Consider the following 15318-nt stretch of genomic DNA (forward strand, 5'->3'; position numbering starts at 1 on the left):
TATGTTTTTGTTCCAAAGTTGAAAAATGAAGAATTCTCAACTTACCTTCTGCATCAGCACCAAGATCGAAGACAGCAACCGTGTGGCTCGGCCCCTCTTGAAATAACCGTGGCCTGAAAAGGAATAATCAAAAAAGAACTACAATAAACCAAAATGTCTAATTCATAAGATCAAGGTAAAGAACAAATGGAGACACAAACTATTAAAACAAAATCTACAATCGCATCTCCAGAAAAAGATACTGTAAGCAAGAAACAAAAAACTGCCAAGGTCCAGCAAGAACCTACCAAATTATCTTTAAGATCCAAAAATGAAACTACATACACATTAGATGACTTCAAAACTGCCCTGCAACCACTAAAAAATGACATCTGAGCTTTTTCAGAAAAACTAAACTCTGTCGGATCAAACATTGAACAAACTGCAGTGAGATTAAGCATCAACGAAGCCAAAATGGAAGAAAACTCAACAGACATTAAAGCTTTAAAAACAAAAATAAAGGAGAATCGAACAATAAATGAGCTACAGCTAAAAATAACTGACCTTGAAGCATCAAGCCGCAGAAACAGCATAATCATTAGAGGGGTACCTGAAACATTTGATCAAATCCAACTTAATATAATAATAAAAGAAATATAAAAGTCGAAATATAAAAGTCCGCTGGTCAGCACAATAAAGGTATATCCTCCTGCAGATGCCAAATGATGATACCTTCTGTTGTAAGTAAAAATATATAATATATTTAATAAATGTCGACTGCAGATGAACACAAAAACATTTAAAACAATTCAAACTTTGATTTAGCGCGCTTTCGTCTCTAACCACGAGACTTCATCAGAATCAGTTAATAGCATTAATTACAACTTTATATACTGCATCAACAATCATTGACTGCCAATAAGTTGTCATGACAACAAATGACCGAATGATATTGGCTAAGGCTCTTGCCACCCCCATAGTGCCTTTTTTAGGCAAGGCTCAAAAGACAAATCCACCTCTTTAGAAAACAAAAATGGAAAAAAACTAAGGGTAATGCTGCTCAACGCCAGAAGTCTAAATCTCAAGATGCAGGCACTTGATGCACTCCTCAGCATGGAGAACATCAATGTCTGTGCAGTAACTGAAACCTGGTTCAAGGCTCCTGAGAGCACCCCAGCACTACCAGGCTATACCTCGTATCATGCTTTTCGGCCCCAAAACCCGGGGCGAACCACAAAGGGAGGGGGAGTGTCCATATTCATCAAGGACACCCACACCTCCAGGTTAGTAGCAACACATGAAGCATCAGAGACCATACAGGTGCAACCAACCATAGGCAAAACTGCTATACAACTGGTAGCATGTTACAGACCACCCTCCCAATCTCAAGAACCCCACTCAGCCTTCCTGAAGACATTGGAGGATATGAATGTATCACAAAATACCCTCATACTGGGAGACTTCAACTACCCAAACATAGATTGAGTACATTATTCTAGCCCTAATACCCTAGCCCAAAGGTTCCTGGAATTCATAAATTCAAATGCATTGGAACAACTAGTCACCTCTCCCACTAGGGGAGATAATATACTAGACCTGATCATCACAAACAAAAGGGACAAAATGCTCCACACCAGAAGTATACCCCTCACTAGTGAGATCTGACCACAAAATAATCACCCTGGATATACATATCCCACCTCCACCCCCAGCAAAAAAGACCACAGTGAAAAACTTCTCAAAAGCAGACTTCACTCTTCTTAAGACTGAGATGGTATCCTTTAAGCCCACTGTGCCAGTGGATATCACATCCCACAATGCCGAATCCTTCACAAATGCTTTCTATGGACATCTCCAAGAATGTATGGATCATGCAATCCCAAACAAATCCAAGTCCCTCTCCACCAAAGGTAAGCGTCCTGTCTGGTGGACCTCAGCCATAAACAAATTGTATAACAAAAGAAGGAAGCTACTGCACGTCAGAGCAAAATCCCATGAAGGGAAGACATCTCTGATCAACATTAGCAGAAAACTACGTTCTCTCATAAAAACATCCAAGGCCAACTTGGAGAGAAAAACCTCTAAGGACACTAAAGATAACCACAAAGCCTTCTTCAGCTATGTTAGAAACCTGGGTGGAACCCCTCAGATATGCTCAGAGTTGGTTCACAACAACAAAAAATACACTGAACCCACAGATATTGCCAACATTCTGGCTGACAGGTTCAGTGCAAATTTCTCCCCTCCACCCCCAAAAGAAGAAATACTTATCCCAGCTGAATATAATCTCCCTGTCATCTCAGATGTCCAAGTGAGAACTGCCCTAAACAAAGCAAAAAATACAGCATCAATGGGACCTGACGGTATCCCGGGTTGCGTGTTACGTGAACTCCAAGAGGAGCTAAACCCACACATAAAAATGCTATTTAACCTTAGCCTTACTTCGGGATATGTACCTGAACACTGGCGTACAGCAACAGTGGTCCCACTCCACAAGGGGGGTGCCTCTACAGACCCTGGAAACTACCGCCCCATAAGCTTAACCAGCCTGGTCTGCAAAGCTATGGAAAGAATCATTATGGAACTCATAAACAGAGACATAGGAGACATACAGACACTTGACCCCACCCAGTTCGGCTTTGTAAAGGGCAGATCCTGCCTTTTAAACCTGGTTGACTTTTTTTGAAACAGTCACTAGAGCCATTGATGAGGGCAAAGCAGTCCATACAGCATACCTGGACTTGGCTAAGGCCTTCGACACAATACCCCACTCAGGCATCATAGATAAGCTCAACAGCTTAAAAGTAAACACTTATGTCACTAGATGGGTTGCAAACTGGCTAAAAGACAGAACCCATAAAGTTAAAATCACTGGAGCAATGCCAGACTCAAAGCCAGTCACAAGTGGTGTCCCACAGCGATCTGTCCTGGGACCCCTCTTGTTCGGCATTTATTTCTCAGATGTTAAAGCAAACATGGGAGGGCTGTGGCTGACAAAGTTCGCAGATGACTGCAAACTAGACACCATAGTCGATACACCAGCAGACACACACATCCTACAGACTATGTATGACATAAATGGTAGATGGTACCAATAATTAAAGAATCCTTCCCGGGAGTTATAACCAATAGTAAGTATGACATAAATGGTAGATGGTACCAATAATTAAAGAATCCTTCCCGGGAGTTATAACCAATAGTAAGTATGACATAAATGGTAGATGGTACCAATAATTAAAGAATCCTTCCCGGGAGTTATAACCAATAGTAAGTATGACATAAATGGTAGATGGTACCAATAATTAAAGAATCCTTCCCGGGAGTTATAACCAATAGTAAGTATGACATAAATGGTAGATGGTACCAATAATTAAAGAATCCTTCCAGGAGTTATAACCAATAGTAAGTATGACATAAATGGTAGATGGTACCAATAATTAAAGAATCCTTCCTGGGAGTTATAACCAATAGTAAGTATGACATAAATGGTAGATGGTACCAATAATTAAAGAATCCTTCCCGGGAGTTATAACCAATAGTAAGTATGACATAAATGGTAGATGGTACCAATAATTAAAGAATCCTTCGCGGGAGTTATAACCAATAGTAAGTATGACATAAATGGTAGATGGTACCAATAATTAAAGAATCCTTCCTGGGAGTTATAACCAATAGTAAGTATGACATAAATGGTAGATGGTACCAATAATTAAAGAATCCTTCCTGGGAGTTATAACCAATAGTAAGTATGACATAAATGGTAGATGGTACCAATAATTAAAGAATCCTTCCCGGGAGTTATAACCAATAGTAAGTATGACATAAATGGTAGATGGTACCAATAATTAAAGAATCCTTCCCAGGAGTTATAACCAATAGTAAGTATGACATAAATGGTAGATGGTACCAATAATTAAAGAATCCTTCCCAGGAGTTATAACCAATAGTAAGTATGACATAAATGGTAGATGGTACCAATAATTAAAGAATCCTTCCAGGAGTTATAACCAATAGTAAGTATGACATAAATGGTAGATGGTACCAATAATTAAAGAATCCTTCCGGGAGTTATAACCAATAGTAAGTATGACATAAATGGTAGATGGTACCAATAATTAAAGAATCCTTCCGGGAGTTATAACCAATAGTAAGTATGACATAAATGGTAGATGGTACCAATAATTAAAGAATCCTTCCCAGGAGTTATAACCAATAGTAAGTATGACATAAATGGTAGATGGTACCAATAATTAAAGAATCCTTCCTGGGAGTTATAACCAATAGTAAGTATGACATAAATGGTAGATGGTACCAATAATTAAAGAATCCTTCCCTGGTGTTATAACCAATAGTAAGTATGACATAAATGGTAGATGGTACCAATAATTAAAGAATCCTTCCCAGGAGTTATAACCAATAGTAAGTATGACATAAATGGTAGATGGTACCAATAATTAAAGAATCCTTCCCGGGAGTTATAACCAATAGTAAGTATGACATAAATGGTAGATGGTACCAATAATTAAAGAATCCTTCCCAGGAGTTATAACCAATAGTAAGTATGACATAAATGGTAGATGGTACCAATAATTAAAGAATCCTTCCTGGAGTTATAACCAATAGTAAGTATGACATAAATGGTAGATGGTACCAATAATTAAAGAATCCTTCCCTGGTGTTATAACCAATAGTAAGTATGACATAAATGGTAGATGGTACCAATAATTAAAGAATCCTTCCCAGGAGTTATAACCAATAGTAAGTATGACATAAATGGTAGATGGTACCAATAATTAAAGAATCCTTCCGGGAGTTATAACCAATAGTAAGTATGACATAAATGGTAGATGGTACCAATAATTAAAGAATCCTTCCCAGGAGTTATAACCAATAGTAAGTATGACATAAATGGTAGATGGTACCAATAATTAAAGAATCCTTCCCGGGAGTTATAACCAATAGTAAGTATGACATAAATGGTAGATGGTACCAATAATTAAAGAATCCTTCCCTGGTGTCATAACCAATAGTAAGTATGACTTAAATGGTAGATGGTACCAATAATTAAAGATTCCTTCCTGGTGTTATAACCAATAGTAAGTATGACATAAATGGTAGATGGTACCAATAATTAAAGAATCCTTCCCGGGAGTTATAACCAATAGTAAGTATGACATAAATGGTAGATGGTACCAATAATTAAAGAATCCTTCCCAGGAGTTATAACCAATAGTAAGTATGACATAAATGGTAGATGGTACCAATAATTAAAGAATCCTTCCCAGGAGTTATAACCAATAGTAAGTATGACATAAATGGTAGATGGTACCAATAATTAAAGAATCCTTCCCGGGAGTTATAACCAATAGTAAGTATGACATAAATGGTAGATGGTACCAATAATTAAAGAATCCTTCCTGGGAGTTATAACCAATAGTAAGTATGACATAAATGGTAGATGGTACCAATAATTAAAGAATCCTTCCAGGGAGTTATAACCAATAGTAAGTATGACATAAATGGTAGATGGTACCAATAATTAAAGAATCCTTCCCAGGAGTTATAACCAATAGTAAGTATGACATAAATGGTAGATGGTACCAATAATTAAAGAATCCTTCCTGGAGTTATAACCAATAGTAAGTATGACATAAATGGTAGATGGTACCAATAATTAAAGAATCCTTCCAGGAGTTATAACCAATAGTAAGTATGACATAAATGGTAGATGGTACCAATAATTAAAGAATCCTTCCCGGGAGTTATAACCAATAGTAAGTATGACATAAATGGTAGATGGTACCAATAATTAAAGAATCCTTCCTGGTGTTATAACCAATAGTAAGTATGACATAAATGGTAGATGGTACCAATAATTAAAGAATCCTTCCCAGGAGTTATAACCAATAGTAAGTATGACATAAATGGTAGATGGTACCAATAATTAAAGAATCCTTCCCTGGTGTTATAACCAATAGTAATTATGACATAAATGGTAGATGGTACCAATAATTAAAGAATCCTTCCCGGGAGTTATAACCAATAGTAAGTATGACATAAATGGTAGATGGTACCAATAATTAAAGAATCCTTCCAGGAGTTATAACCAATAGTAAGTATGACATAAATGGTAGATGGTACCAATAATTAAAGAATCCTTCCAGGAGTTATAACCAATAGTAAGTATGACATAAATGGTAGATGGTACCAATAATTAAAGAATCCTTCACGGGAGTTATAACCAATAGTAAGTATGACATAAATGGTAGATGGTACCAATAATTAAAGAATCCTTCCGGGAGTTATAACCAATAGTAAGTATGACATAAATGGTAGATGGTACCAATAATTAAAGAATCCTTCCCAGGAGTTATAACCAATAGTAAGTATGACATAAATGGTAGATGGTACCAATAATTAAAGAATCCTTCCCGGGAGTTATAACCAATAGTAAGTATGACATAAATGGTAGATGGTACCAATAATTAAAGAATCCTTCCTGGGAGTTATAACCAATAGTAAGTATGACATAAATGGTAGATGGTACCAATAATTAAAGAATCCTTCCTGGGAGTTATAACCAATAGTAAGTATGACATAAATGGTAGATGGTACCAATAATTAAAGAATCCTTCCAGGAGTTATAACCAATAGTAAGTATGACATAAATGGTAGATGGTACCAATAATTAAAGAATCCTTCCCAGGAGTTATAACCAATAGTAAGTATGACATAAATGGTAGATGGTACCAATAATTAAAGAATCCTTCCAGGAGTTATAACCAATAGTAAGTATGACATAAATGGTAGATGGTACCAATAATTAAAGAATCCTTCCTGGGAGTTATAACCAATAGTAAGTATGACATAAATGGTAGATGGTACCAATAATTAAAGAATCCTTCCAGGAGTTATAACCAATAGTAAGTATGACATAAATGGTAGATGGTACCAATAATTAAAGAATCCTTCCCAGGAGTTATAACCAATAGTAAGTATGACATAAATGGTAGATGGTACCAATAATTAAAGAATCCTTCCCGGAGATATAACCAATAGTAAGTATGACATAAATGGTAGATGGTACCAGTTATTAAAGAATCCTTCGCGGGAGTTATAACCAATAGTAAGTATGACATAAATGGTAGATGGTACCAATAATTAAAGAATCCTTCCCAGGAGTTATAACCAATAGTAAGTATGACATAAATGGTAGATGGTACCAATAATTAAAGAATCCTTCCCTGGTGTTATAACCAATAGTAAGTATGACATAAATGGTAGATGGTACCAATAATTAAAGAATCCTTCCCAGGAGTTATAACCAATAGTAAGTATGACATAAATGGTAGATGGTACCAATAATTAAAGAATCCTTCGCGGGAGTTATAACCAATAGTAAGTATGACATAAATGGTAGATGGTACCAATAATTAAAGAATCCTTCCTGGGAGTTATAACCAATAGTAAGTATGACATAAATGGTAGATGGTACCAATAATTAAAGAATCCTTCCCGGGAGTTATAACCAATAGTAAGTATGACATAAATGGTAGATGGTACCAATAATTAAAGAATCCTTCCCAGGAGTTATAACCAATAGTAAGTATGACATAAATGGTAGATGGTACCAATAATTAAAGAATCCTTCCAGGAGTTATAACCAATAGTAAGTATGACATAAATGGTAGATGGTACCAATAATTAAAGAATCCTTCCCAGGAGTTATAACCAATAGTAAGTATGACATAAATGGTAGATGGTACCAATAATTAAAGAATCCTTCCCAGGAGTTATAACCAATAGTAAGTATGACATAAATGGTAGATGGTACCAATAATTAAAGAATCCTTCCTGGGAGTTATAACCAATAGTAAGTATGACATAAATGGTAGATGGTACCAATAATTAAAGAATCCTTCCAGGGAGTTATAACCAATAGTAAGTATGACATAAATGGTAGATGGTACCAATAATTAAAGAATCCTTCCTGGGAGTTATAACCAATAGTAAGTATGACATAAATGGTAGATGGTACCAATAATTAAAGAATCCTTCCCAGGAGTTATAACCAATAGTAAGTATGACATAAATGGTAGATGGTACCAATAATTAAAGAATCCTTTCCGGGAGTTATAACCAATAGTAAGTATGACATAAATGGTAGATGGTACCAATAATTAAAGAATCCTTCCCAGGAGTTATAACCAATAGTAAGTATGACATAAATGGTAGATGGTACCAATAATTAAAGAATCCTTCACGGGAGTTATAACCAATAGTAAGTATGACATAAATGGTAGATGGTACCAATAATTAAAGAATCCTTCCCAGGAGTTATAACCAATAGTAAGTATGACATAAATGGTAGATGGTACCAATAATTAAAGAATCCTTCCCAGGAGTTATAACCAATAGTAAGTATGACATAAATGGTAGATGGTACCAATAATTAAAGAATCCTTCCTGGGAGTTATAACCAATAGTAAGTATGACATAAATGGTAGATGGTACCAATAATTAAAGAATCCTTCCCAGCTATTATAACCAATAGTAAGTATGACATAAATGGTAGATGGTACCAATAATTAAAGAATCCTTCCCAGGAGTTATAACCAATAGTAAGTATGACATAAATGGTAGATGGTACCAATAATTAAAGAATCCTTCCCAGGAGTTATAACCAATAGTAAGTATGACATAAATGGTAGATGGTACCAATAATTAAAGAATCCTTCCTGGGAGTTATAACCAATAGTAAGTATGACATAAATGGTAGATGGTACCAATAATTAAAGAATCCTTCCGGGAGTTATAACCAATAGTAAGTATGACATAAATGGTAGATGGTACCAATAATTAAAGAATCCTTCCCGGGAGTTATAACCAATAGTAAGTATGACATAAATGGTAGATGGTACCAATAATTAAAGAATCCTTCCCAGGAGTTATAACCAATAGTAAGTATGACATAAATGGTAGATGGTACCAATAATTAAAGAATCCTTCCGGGAGTTATAACCAATAGTAAGTATGACATAAATGGTAGATGGTACCAATAATTAAAGAATCCTTCCTGGGAGTTATAACCAATAGTAAGTATGACATAAATGGTAGATGGTACCAATAATTAAAGAATCCTTCCCAGGAGTTATAACCAATAGTAAGTATGACATAAATGGTAGATGGTACCAATAATTAAAGAATCCTTCCCAGGAGTTATAACCAATAGTAAGTATGACATAAATGGTAGATGGTACCAATAATTAAAGAATCCTTCCCGGGAGTTATAACCAATAGTAAGTATGACATAAATGGTAGATGGTACCAATAATTAAAGAATCCTTCCCTGGTGTTATAACCAATAGTAAGTATGACATAAATGGTAGATGGTACCAATAATTAAAGAATCCTTCCCGGAGTTATAACCAATAGTAAGTATGACATAAATGGTAGATGGTACCAATAATTAAAGAATCCTTCCAGGAGTTATAACCAATAGTAAGTATGACATAAATGGTAGATGGTACCAATAATTAAAGAATCCTTCGCGGGAGTTATAACCAATAGTAAGTATGACATAAATGGTAGATGGTACCAATAATTAAAGAATCCTTCCTGGGAGTTATAACCAATAGTAAGTATGACATAAATGGTAGATGGTACCAATAATTAAAGAATCCTTCCCTGGTGTTATAACCAATAGTAAGTATGACATAAATGGTAGATGGTACCAATAATTAAAGAATCCTTCCCAGGAGTTATAACCAATAGTAAGTATGACATAAATGGTAGATGGTACCAATAATTAAAGAATCCTTCCCAGGAGTTATAACCAATAGTAAGTATGACATAAATGGTAGATGGTACCAATAATTAAAGAATCCTTCCCTGGTGTTATAACCAATAGTAAGTATGACATAAATGGTAGATGGTACCAATAATTAAAGAATCCTTCCCGGGAGTTATAACCAATAGTAAGTATGACATAAATGGTAGATGGTACCAATAATTAAAGAATCCTTCCCGGGAGTTATAACCAATAGTAAGTATGACATAAATGGTAGATGGTACCAATAATTAAAGAATCCTTCCCAGGAGTTATAACCAATAGTAAGTATGACATAAATGGTAGATGGTACCAATAATTAAAGAATCCTTCCTGGGAGTTATAACCAATAGTAAGTATGACATAAATGGTAGATGGTACCAATAATTAAAGAATCCTTCCCTGGTGTTATAACCAATAGTAAGTATGACATAAATGGTAGATGGTACCAATAATTAAAGAATCCTTCCTGGGAGTTATAACCAATAGTAAGTATGACATAAATGGTAGATGGTACCAATAATTAAAGAATCCTTCCCAGGAGTTATAACCAATAGTAAGTATGACATAAATGGTAGATGGTACCAATAATTAAAGAATCCTTCCTGGAGTTATAACCAATAGTAAGTATGACATAAATGGTAGATGGTACCAATAATTAAAGAATCCTTCCAGGAGTTATAACCAATAGTAAGTATGACATAAATGGTAGATGGTACCAATAATTAAAGAATCCTTCCCTGGTGTTATAACCAATAGTAAGTATGACATAAATGGTAGATGGTACCAATAATTAAAGAATCCTTCCCAGGAGTTATAACCAATAGTAAGTATGACATAAATGGTAGATGGTACCAATAATTAAAGAATCCTTCCCGGAGATATAACCAATAGTAAGTATGACATAAATGGTAGATGGTACCAATAATTAAAGAATCCTTCCCGGAGATATAACCAATAGTAAGTATGACATAAATGGTAGATAGTACCAGTTATTAAAGAATCCTTTGCGGGAGCTATAACCAATAGTAAGTATGACATAAATGGTAGATGGTACCAATAATTAAAGAATCCTTCCCAGGAGTTATAACCAATAGTAAGTATGACATAAATGGTAGATGGTACCAATAATTAAAGAATCCTTCCTGGGAGTTATAACCAATAGTAAGTATGACATAAATGGTAGATGGTACCAATAATTAAAGAATCCTTCCCGGGAGTTATAACCAATAGTAAGTATGACATAAATGGTAGATGGTACCAATAATTAAAGAATCCTTCCCAGGAGTTATAACCAATAGTAAGTATGACATAAATGGTAGATGGTACCAATAATTAAAGAATCCTTCCCGGGAGTTATAACCAATAGTAAGTATGACATAAATGGTAGATGGTACCAATAATTAAAGAATCCTTCCCGGGAGTTATAACCAATAGTAAGTATGACATAAATGGTAGATGGTACCAATAATTAAAGAATCCTTCCTGGTGTTATAACCAATAGTAAGTATGACATAAATGGTAGATGGTACCAATAATTAAAGAATCCTTCCGGGAGTTATAACCAATAGTAAGTATGACATAAATGGTAGATGGTACCAATAATTAAAGAATCCTTCCCAGGAGTTATAACCAATAGTAAGTATGACATAAATGGTAGATGGTACCAATAATTAAAGAATCCTTCCTGGGAGTTATAACCAATAGTAAGTATGACATAAATGGTAGATGGTACCAATAATTAAAGAATCCTTCCCAGGAGTTATAACCAATAGTAAGTATGACATAAATGGTAGATGGTACCAATAATTAAAGAATCCTTCCCAGGAGTTATAACCAATAGTAAGTATGACATAAATGGTAGATGGTACCAATAATTAAAGAATCCTTCCTGGTGTTATAACCAATAGTAAGTATGACATAAATGGTAGATGGTACCAATAATTAAAGAATCCTTCCCAGGAGTTATAACCAATAGTAAGTATGACATAAATGGTAGATGGTACCAATAATTAAAGAATCCTTTGCTGGAGTTATAACCAATAGTAAGTATGACATAAATGGTAGATGGTACCAATAATTAAAGAATCCTTCCCGGGAGTTATAACCAATAGTAAGTATGACATAAATGGTAGATGGTACCAATAATTAAAGAATCCTTCCCAGGAGTTATAACCAATAGTAAGTATGACATAAATGGTAGATGGTACCAATAATTAAAGAATCCTTCCCGGAGTTATAACCAATAGTAAGTATGACATAAATGGTAGATGGTACCAATAATTAAAGAATCCTTCCTGGGAGTTATAACCAATAGTAAGTATGACATAAATGGTAGATGGTACCAATAATTAAAGAATCCTTCCCGGGAGTTATAACCAATAGTAAGTATGACATAAATGGTAGATGGTACCAATAATTAAAGAATCCTTCCCGGGAGTTATAACCAATAGTAAGTATGACATAAATGGTAGATGGTACCAATAATTAAAGAATCCTTCCAGGGAGTTATAACCAATAGTAAGTATGACATAAATGGTAGATGGTACCAATAATTAAAGAATCCTTCCAGGAGTTATAACCAATAGTAAGTATGACATAAATGGTAGATGGTACCAATAATTAAAGAATCCTTCCAGGAGTTATAACCAATAGTAAGTATGACATAAATGGTAGATGGTACCAATAATTAAAGAATCCTTCCCAGGAGTTATAACCAATAGTAAGTATGACATAAATGGTAGATGGTACCAATAATTAAAGAATCCTTCCCGGGAGTTATAACCAATAGTAAGTATGACATAAATGGTAGATGGTACCAATAATTAAAGAATCCTTCCGGGAGTTATAACCAATAGTAAGTATGACATAAATGGTAGATGGTACCAATAATTAAAGAATCCTTCCCGGGAGTTATAACCAATAGTAAGTATGACATAAATGGTAGATGGTACCAATAATTAAAGAATCCTTCCCAGGAGTTATAACCAATAGTAAGTATGACATAAATGGTAGATGGTACCAATAATTAAAGAATCCTTCCCGGGAGTTATAACCAATAGTAAGTATGACATAAATGGTAGATGGTACCAATAATTAAAGAATCCTTCACTGGAGTTATAACCAATAGTAAGTATGACACAAATGGTAGAAGGCACCTATAATTAAAGAATCCTTCCAGGAGTTATAACCAATAGTAAGTATGACATAAAAGGTAGATGGTACCAATAATTAAAGAATCCTTCCCGGGAGTTATAACCAATAGTAAGTATGACATAAATGGTAGATGGTACCAATAATTAAAGAATCCTTCCAGGGAGTTATAACCAATAGTAAGTATGACATAAATGGTAGATGGTACCAATAATTAAAGAATCCTTCCTGGAGTTATAACCAATAGTAAGTATGACATAAATGGTAGATGGTACCAATAATTAAAGAATCCTTCCCGGGAGTTATAACCAATAGTAAGTATGACATAAATGGTAGATGGTACCAATAATTAAAGAATCCTTCCCGGGAGTTATAACCAATAGTAAGTATGACATAAATGGTAGATGGTACCAATAATTAAAGAATCCTTCCCAGGAGTTATAACCAATAGTAAGTATGACATAAATGGTAGATGGTACCAATAATTAAAGAATCCTTCCCGGGAGCTATAACCAATAGTAAGTATGACATAAATGGTAGATGGTACCAATAATTAAAGAATCCTTCCCGGGAGTTATAACCAATAGTAAGTATGACATAAATGGTAGATGGTACCAATAATTAAAGAATCCTTCCCAGGAGTTATAACCAATAGTAAGTATGACATAAATGGTAGATGGTACCAATAATTAAAGAATCCTTCCCGGAGTTATAACCAATAGTAAGTATGACATAAATGGTAGATGGTACCAATAATTAAAGAATCCTTCATGAGAGTTATAACCAATAGTAAGTAGGACATAAATGGTAGATGGTGCCTTTTCACTAGCTCACACCCACAACAAAAATATATTGTTCTCTTTTTGAATGTTTTCGGTCCCTGCTCTAACCAGTAACTTTTTATCTACGAAATATATAATTTACTCATAAATTTTCCTGTTCACTCTATTATTATTAGTGGCAATTGGAATTGTCTAACTGACTCACTAAGAGATAGCTCTTACAAAAACAAAAGACAACCAGCTCAAAGCACCTCTGCCTTAAATGACCTTTCACAAAACTTTAATCTGATTGATCCCTTCTTAACTGTTAATCATGACAGATCAGTTAACAAATACACTTTCTTTTCAGCACCACACAAAGTCTGGTCCAGAATAGACTTTTTCCTTGTTTCCTCCACTTTTTCCAAACAAATCCTAAATTATGAGTTTAACACAAGAGTAATTTCAGACCATTCTAGAATCACACTAACAAGTAACCCAACTTAGCAGAATTCTCCGTATTGTGGTTCTAATATTTGGTACCTGAATAATAATCTTCTCAACCAAAAGGACATGGTGGAGGAGATTGGGAACATAATAACCCAACTAGAACAAGACATATATCAGGCCCAAATCCCATTAGATATACAATGGGCAGCCACTAAGACTGTAATAAGAGGTATCCTAATCCAGAAAGCATCCCTATACAAAAGACAAGCACAAAAACAAACTCACTCACTGGAAACTCAATACAACAACATCAAACAACTCCAATTCCAATACTCACAAGAACTAGATGCGAAACTACATGAAATTAAAAAAAAAATTAATTCATTACAACTACAAAAACAATCGCTAAGTGAATTTATACTCCTTTATATGTACTCAGAATGGGCCCAAACCCCTTCCAATGCTTTAGCCAACATGATAAATATAAAAAGAAACCTTCAAAGTATACTGGAAATATATTTCAAGCGAAAAACTATGTACAATAACTCAGATATAATCAACTTCTGCGATATCTACAATAACATATACAATCTCCGCAAAATAACACCATATATCTAACATACAAGAACATTTATTAAATAACTTACAATTTCCCATTCTTGATGACGCGCACTATAACTTACTGGCAAGTCCCCTATCAGCTAACAAAATTAAAATAGCAATCAAAAAATTAAAGATAAACAAATCTCCAGGCCCAGATGGATTTACTGCAATGTTCTACAAGACGTTCAGCCACACACTAGCACCAATCTTATTAAAATTATAATATTACATCATAAAGCATGGCATCTCTGACAAATACTTAAATAACTCAAAGACAATCTTGATACTAAAGACTTAACTCTGACAAACTCAACCCCCTCAACTACAGATCTATAGCCCTCATTAACCTTGACATAAAAATTTGACTTTAATATTGACAGACTACAAAGCACAAACGGCAAGTGAGCAGTGAGCAGTACTTCCAGGAAATCTCCTGCAACCAAATGAATGCTGACAGACAAAGTAGATAAAACTGAACGCAGCTTTATTAGTCAAAATAAAAGCGTTTTCGCTGTCAATAAGGGTGGCAGCTTCCTCAGAATA

The sequence above is a fragment of the Protopterus annectens genome, chromosome 1.part1 (genome assembly GCF_019279795.1).
Source record: "Protopterus annectens isolate FY-2018-M chromosome 1.part1, PAN1.0, whole genome shotgun sequence".
Classification (NCBI taxonomy): domain Eukaryota; kingdom Metazoa; phylum Chordata; order Ceratodontiformes; family Protopteridae; genus Protopterus; species Protopterus annectens.